The following is a 7,874-nucleotide window of genomic DNA, read 5'->3' as shown; positions in this document are numbered from 1 at the left end:
AAAATGTCATTGACCTTTTCCTTTCTGCTAAGGTAACAAGAAAATGGCCTTGGAGATAAACTCTAGAAATTTTTCTTTCATACGACTATTAGTGTTCTTTTTTAATCTCTGAAAGACCTAGGACAGACTTTAGAAGTTAGATACCTTCTGTCAAATTGCAGTCTAACAAGATTACAGGTTAGTCTTGGGTCTCAAGTCACATGTTATAAAGATGTGAAGGTCATCATTTGGAAGAAATACAGTTTGTAATATGTACTCTGATAGTAATCTCTCTGGGGCCCCAGAATATGATGGCAACTACTTCATAAGTTTGGTGAGTGGATGATGCAATGTGCAGGGATTGGCACACAATGTAGTACTCAGTCAATGACTGTGGTAACAGTGGTTACCACCCTTTAAATATAAATAAAAAGAAGAGGAAAGGTAAATCGCCAATAATTATTTGAAAGGTAAATGCAGATTTAAACCAAAATTAGATACCACTTTTCAGCCACTCCAGCATAGTACTAAGAGTTAGAAAAATTGTGAAGCAACGGGAAAGGAGTTTCACATTATCTTGAAAAGTTGAACATACACATCCTCGATGACCCAGAAATTCCACTCCTAGGTACATACCCTACAGAGATTTTTGTATAATGCCTCAGCGATCATGAGCAAGAATGTTTGTAGCAGCGTCATTCATCATACCAAAGAGTTAGAAACAATCCTACTGCCCACTGAGCTTGGATAAATGAACAGTGGTATATATACACAAGAGAATAGTACATAGCAGTAAAAACAAATGAACTGTAGTTGTTGAATTCAAACATTTAATTTTACTTAATTTTTTTAATTGTTTAAAGTTCTTAATTTCTAGTAGGAAAACATTATCTGAATGAATACCCTAATGGCAAACCACTGTAAAATATTTCAGCTGCATTTGGGGCAGAGGGGTAGGGATTATCCTCAAAGCACCCCAGCTTTCTTCATGAGAAGGTCAGAGGTACACGGTTTGTATTACTGTGACATCCATTAGGTGATCTAAGTTGCTTTACCTTCAGCAGGGGCTTTATTTGTCAGAGGGCATTATGCTTGACCTCCAAATTTGGCCGACAATTTACTGATGAGATTCATAACCTTTGGGTTGCTCTGATATTTTGACATATTTGCTGGGTTCTGAGTCACATCCTGGAAGGCCACCATAACTTTTGGATCTTGCATGGCTGCAAGAACCTCTGGATCTCTAAGAATTTCATTGAGCCCAGGCATTCCTGCCATTCCAGGCATGCCCCCTCCCATTCCAGGCATTCCTCCAGGAAAATTACCAGGATTCCACCAGGAAACCACCTGGAAAAGAGCCATACTGAGCTCCTGACTGTCATCTGGCTTCTTCCTCTCTCTGGGCTCTCTCACGTTCTTCCCGAGCCTTCTTGAGCCTTTCTATTCTTTCTTTGATCTCTCGCCCTTCACGTTTTCGCTCATACTTTCTCCGACGTTCAGCAATTTTCTGGGCCCCTGGTTGAACTTCTTTCATAATTGCACTAGCATCTCCATCATAACCCAGCTTACAGGCAAGGGCAAGATCATGGGCAGCTTCTTCCCAATGCCCAAAAGTCTGTGCACTTTCCCTCTCCACTTGTATGGCTGAGCTGAATCAGGATTTATCTCAATAGCTCTGTCACAGTCTCAGATGGCAGCATTTGGCTTCTGTAATTTGATGAAGACACTGGCTCTCTTGGCATACAGAATGGCCAAACGAGGATTTAGCTTGATGGCATCTGTGAACAAGTCATGGCTTTCTGGAGTTCACCATCATTTAGGGCATCAACGGCAGCCACTTTTTTATCATTTGCATAATCCATCATCCCCTCAGTTATCTCTACATTTTCATCTCCCATTTCTGGAGGGGCGTCAGTGTCTGGTTCATTCACACCTTCATTGTCAATTTCTAGATCACTTTCCTCACTTGATGGTTCATCTGTCTTTATGTTTTCCTCCACCTTCTTACTATCTGTTTTTTTCTTCCTCGGTATTTTCTTCCAATTTAGTTTTATGAGTAGCAGGTGGTATTTTACCCCCCATGCTCTCCACCCACTCCCTCAGGAAGCACATTTCCTCGGTGTGCAGAACGCTCGGGTCCTGCTTGCACATTTTCACGAAGGCTCGAGGCTCGCTCACTTTGTGCGGGTCCACTGTCCGGAGGCGGTGGGCGCGGCGGACGCTGCGGCCAGATTCCAGCAATCAAACATTTTAGAAACACAGTGTTGAACTGCAGTATGACTCCATTTTCAAAACAGACAAAACTAAACAATATGCCATTGGGGACACACAAAAAAGCAATGGTTTCTCTGTGAAGATGTTGAGGATGCGACTGGTAGGCATTCACTGGCACATTAGGATTTCAAAAGAACTGACGATGTCCTATTTCTTAAACTGGGCGGTGGGTTCAAGAGTATTTTTTTTTTCTCTAAATATATTCTCTTGTGTGCACAAATTATTCCTAATAAACATGAAAATAAATCTTAATATTCACTACAAAAAATCAATAAGGAATGTGATCAGGTGATCCCCCAAAGAAATCAATAACTAATAAGCTGATTTTTAAATATTCAAACTTACTAGTAGTCAGATAGTTGTAAAATTTTTTAACATAAAATTTTAAAATGAGTAGTGTTCTTCAGCACTCAGGTTAACGAAGATATTTTTAAAATAATGCCTAATGCCTGTGTTAATGCAATGAGATGGACATAGTTATACTCTGCTGGAAGCGTAAATCAGCACAAGTTTTCTAAAAAGCTGTTTGATGACATATATCAGAAAGTCTTAAAAGTTGTTCCTTTGATTCAGTAATTCCATGAAATCTCAGAAAATCACAAGAGATTGATACAGAGATTTAGACTCTATATAGCATTGTACACAAGTAGCCAAAAATGCAAAAACATTTATACATTCATGCAACAAATATTTATTGAGCACCTACTATGTGCCAAGTAGTGTTTGGGGCACCTGCAATACACTGGTGAACAAAATTGACAAAAATCTCTACCCTCATGGAATTTACATTACAGTGGGAGGAGAAGATAATAAATGGTAAACTTAGTAAATAAAGTATAATAGTACATGAGAAAATAATAGACGCTGTGAAAAAAAAAAAAAAGACAAAGCAGAGCAAGATAAGAGCAATCAGGAGTGGCTGGAGGCAAGACAAAAAGGAACAGTTTGCTTCAGTAAGAAGATGACGCCTGAGCACAAGATTCTAAGGAGGTGAGAAATCTGGGTAGTGGGTCCTTGGGCATTCCAGGCAGAGAGAACAGCTAGTGCAAAGGCCCAGGGGCACAGCTTGTCTGGCAATCAGAAAAACAGTAGGGAGTCCAGTGGGGCTGGTGTGGCCTGGGGAGGGAGAGGAATAGGAGATGAAGCCAGAGAGGTAAGAGTTGGGGGCAACCTTGAAGGGCCTCAAAGGCCATCATAAGGATGTAAGCTTTTACTCTTAGCAAAATGGGGAGCCCTTGCAGTGTTTGGAGCAGAGAGCTATGATATGACTTATATTTTTAAAAGCTCAAACAATGTTCAAACAATAGAGCAATGACTAAATAAATTACAGTAAGTCTTTGCTTGTTCAGAGTAGGAGCTCAGAAAGTATTTGGAGAACAAATGTATATACTAAAATATTACACAACCATTCAAGACTGTAACTGCAATGAATATTCAGGGACATGGAAAAATTCTTATCATGCATATTAAATGAAAAAAATATGGTTAAAAAATTATGGTTCCAATTTTGGATAGGTAGGTATGTAGATAATTGATAGATAATGGAAAGAGAAATAGATTTTTTTAAAAAAACTATAGGGAGATACCATCTAATACAAGATGGTTTTAAGTAAGTGGTGAAATTACAGGCATTTTTATAGTATTTGTTGTATTTGGGGTATTTCTGGATTTTTTAAGAATAATAATGTATTACTTTTATAATCATAAAAAAATAAATTTATATTTTTAAAACCTACCATAAGCATATGGTATTCTTTGTAATTTCTATGCTGAATGTCAGGAAATATATCCATCGATCAAAATTATTAGATTTTTTTCTGGGTTCCTGGGAAAATGGAAGGTATTTGATATTCATTGGTTGAGTTTAACAGCAGGCAGCCTGCAGTTCATCAGTGAGGCTGTCACCAGTAGTTCAATAAATCCATTGGAATCACTACAGAAGAATTCTAATGGGATCATGGAAACAATTTGGCTGGTAGAAAACAAATGATTAAAAAGTCATTACATTATCTACACAGGCAGAAGAATTGCCTAATTTATAACCACGAAAGTCACTACAAAAGACCAAAATAATTACACTGTAAATGGATACCCCAAATAAGGGAATCATTTGATTTTAATGATATCCAGAGAGAAAATTATAGGTGCGGGGTGAGTTTGCCAGAGCTGCGTAGAACAGCTCATTAGCGCCTTCACTGGATTCAATCGACTGCTCATTTGAATCTGAGGCGCCCAGTCTCCCTCATGGGAGCCCCTTCTTGTTCATTTCATTTTGGTGTCTGGGTCTGATGTCTTCAAATGCCTGAGTCTCACTGAAGGCATGCCAGAGGACAGATGAGAAGCATCTCCTTTTAAGTTCCTACCAGGCTCAGTTTGTAGCAGGATATCAGCCTCTGTGGCCAAGAACATGTTGAACCACCAGAAACATGTAGTAATTTGGTCCAAGAGGCATATGGAGTGATGAACCAAAAAAGAGTCCTTAAGAGAACCAAAAGTGGGATTCCCATGAAACATTTGCAAAGCTCCCAGAAACATGCTTTCTCTCCCTCAAGGGAAGGTTCCATGTCCACTATTTCCTGAGGAGCTGAAGGGTGCCCCGTGTTCAATAGAATCTTCAGATCCAAAGTGTCTTACCCAGCAAAGGTGGCTGCAGAAGTAAATTGTTGCTCATTTATTTAATCAGCTGACAGATATTCATTGAATTCCTACCATGTATCATTTAAGGATGAATAAGTCCCTGCATTAAAAAGCGAATCATTCAGGGACTTCCCTGGTAGTGCAGTGGTTAAGAATCCACCTGCCAATGGAGGGAACACGGGTTCGAGCCTTGGTCCAGGAAGATCCCACATGCTGCAGAGCTACTAAGTCCATGCACCACAACTACTGAGCCTGCACTCTAGAGCCCGCGAGCCACAACTACTGAGCCTGCGTGCCACAATGACTGAAGCCCGCACACCTAGAGCCCATGCTCCACAACACAAGAAGCCATCACAGTGAGAAGTCCACGCACCTCAACGAAGAGTAGCCCCTGCTTGCTGCAACTAGAGAAAGCCTGCATGCAGCAACACCCAATGCAGCCAAAAATAAATAAATAAATTAATTAATTAATTATTTTAAAAAATGTGAATCGTTTAGAAAGGAAAGCAGACAATAGCAAAGATCAATAAAACTAAAATCTGGTTCTTTGAGAAGATAAACAAAATTGATAAACCATTAGCCAGACTCATCAAGAAAAAAAGGGAGAAGACTTAAATCAATACAATTAGAAATGAAAAATGAGAAGTAACAACTGACACTGCAGAAATACAAAGGATCATGAGAGATTACTACAAGCAACTATATGCCAATAAAATGGACAACCTGGAAGAAATGGACACATTCTTAGAAAAGCACAACCTTCCGAGACTGAACCAGGAAGAAATAGAAAATATAAACAGACCAATCACGAGCACTGAAATTGAGACTGTGATTAAAAATCTTCCAACAAACAAAAGCCCAGGACCAGATGGCTTCACAGGCGAATTCTATCAAACATTTAGAGAAGAGCTAACACCTACCCTTCTCAAACTCTTCCAAAATATAGCAGGGGAAGGAACACTCCCACTCATTCTACGAGGCCACCATCACCCTACCTGGGTTTGGGATGATCTCACACATTGTACCTTACTACTCGGGAAAAAAAGAGCCTTTCGGATATATGGGTATGGTATGAGCTATAATATCAATTGGGTTCTTAGGTTTTATTGTATGGGCCCATCACATATTCACAGTAGGTATGGACATTCATACATGAGCATACTTTACATCAGCTACTATAATTATTGCCATCCCTACAGGGGTAAAAGTATTTAGCTGATTGGCAACACTCCATGGAGGCAATATTAAATGATCACCGGCCCTGATGTGAGCCTTGGGTTTCATCTTCCTTTTCACAGTCGGTGGACTAACAGGTATTGTCCTAGCTAATTCATCATTAGACATTGTACTTCATGATACCTACTATGTAGTCGCACACTTTCACTATGTGCTCTCAATGGGAGCTGTTTTCGCTATCATAGGAGGATTTGTACAGTGATTTCCACCATTCTCAGGATATACACTCAACTTGACATGAGCAAAAATTCACATTGTGATCATATTCGTGGGTGTCAACATAACCTTCTTCCCATAACATTTCCTAGGCTAATCTGGCATGCCTCGACGATACTCCAACTATCCAGACGCCTATACAACATGGAATACCATCTCATCAATAGGCTCATTCATCTCATTAACAGCGGTCATACTGATAGTCTTTATTATCTGAGAAGCATTCACATCCAAACGAGAAGTATTAGCAGTAGAGCTTACTATCACAAGTTTAGAATGACTAAATGGATGTCCTCCACCATATCATACATTCGAAGAACCAACCTACATTAATCTAAAATAGTCAAGAAAGGAAGGAATCGAACCCTCTCTTATCGGTTTCAAGCCAACATCATAGCCACTATGTCTTTCTTCATGAACTAGGTATTAGTAAAATTTTATACAACTTTGTCGAAGTTAAGTCACAAGTGAAAATATTGTATATCTCTATGGCATACGCCTTCCAACTACGTTTTCAAGATACAACATCACCCGTCATAGAAGAACTGCTACGTTTTCACGACCACACACTAATAATTGTTTTCCTAATTAGCTCCTTAGTCCTCTCTATCATTACACTAATACTTACAACTAAGTTAACACATACTAGCACAATAGATGCCCAAGAGGTGGAGACTATTTGGACTATCCTGCCGGCCATTATCTTAATCTTAATTGCCCTGCCATCATTACGAGTTCTTTATATGATAGATGAAATCAACAGCCCACCTCTTACTGTAAAAACTATAGGCCACAAATGATACTGAAGCTATGAATACACTGACTACAAAGACCTAAACTTTGATTCCTATATAATCCCAACACCAGACCTAAAACCAGGAGAACTACGACTACTAGAAGTAGATAACCGAGTCATTTTACCTATAGAGATAACAATCCGAGTACTAATTTCCTCTGAAGACGTACTACACTCATGAGCCGTACCCTCCTTCGACCTAAAGACAGACGCAATCCCAGGGCACCTAAACCAAACACTAATAACAACATGACCAGGCTTGTTCTACGGACAGTGTTCAGAGATCTGTGGGTCAAACCACAGCTTCATGCCAATTGTTCTTGAACTAGTGCCCCTAAAATACTTCAAGAAATGATCAGCGTTTATACTATAAACTCATTAAGAAGCTAGATTAGCGTTAACCTTTTAAGTTAAAAATTGAGAGCCAAAGTTCTCCTTGATGACATGCCACAACTAGATATATCAACATGATTTGTTACTATTTCATCTATATTTCTAACACTATTTATTATATTTCAACTAAAAATCTCAAAGCACATCTACTACCCCAACCCAAAATCAACACTCACTAAAATACGAAAACAATATGCCCCTTGAGAAACAGTATGAACGAAAATCTATTTGCCCCTTTCGTAACCCCAGTAATAGGTATCCCTGTAGTCATCCTGACCGTTATATTCCCAAGTGTTCTATTCCCAACATCAAAACGACTAATTAATAATCGCATAATCTCCCT

General features: G+C 39.2%; 1 pseudogene; it reads right to left on the bottom strand.

Annotated features, from left to right (window-relative positions):
* Positions 1–1,065: 1,065 nt before the first annotated feature.
* On the bottom strand, positions 1,066–6,081 carry LOC137775824 (hsc70-interacting protein pseudogene; annotated as a pseudogene).
* Between the last annotated feature and the right edge of the window lie 1,793 nt (positions 6,082–7,874).

This window comes from Eschrichtius robustus, chromosome 13 (genome assembly GCF_028021215.1).
Source record: "Eschrichtius robustus isolate mEscRob2 chromosome 13, mEscRob2.pri, whole genome shotgun sequence".
Taxonomy (NCBI): Eukaryota; Metazoa; Chordata; class Mammalia; order Artiodactyla; family Eschrichtiidae; genus Eschrichtius; species Eschrichtius robustus.
Note: the sequence above shows the minus strand (reverse complement) of the source record. Positions and strands in the feature narration are given on the sequence as shown.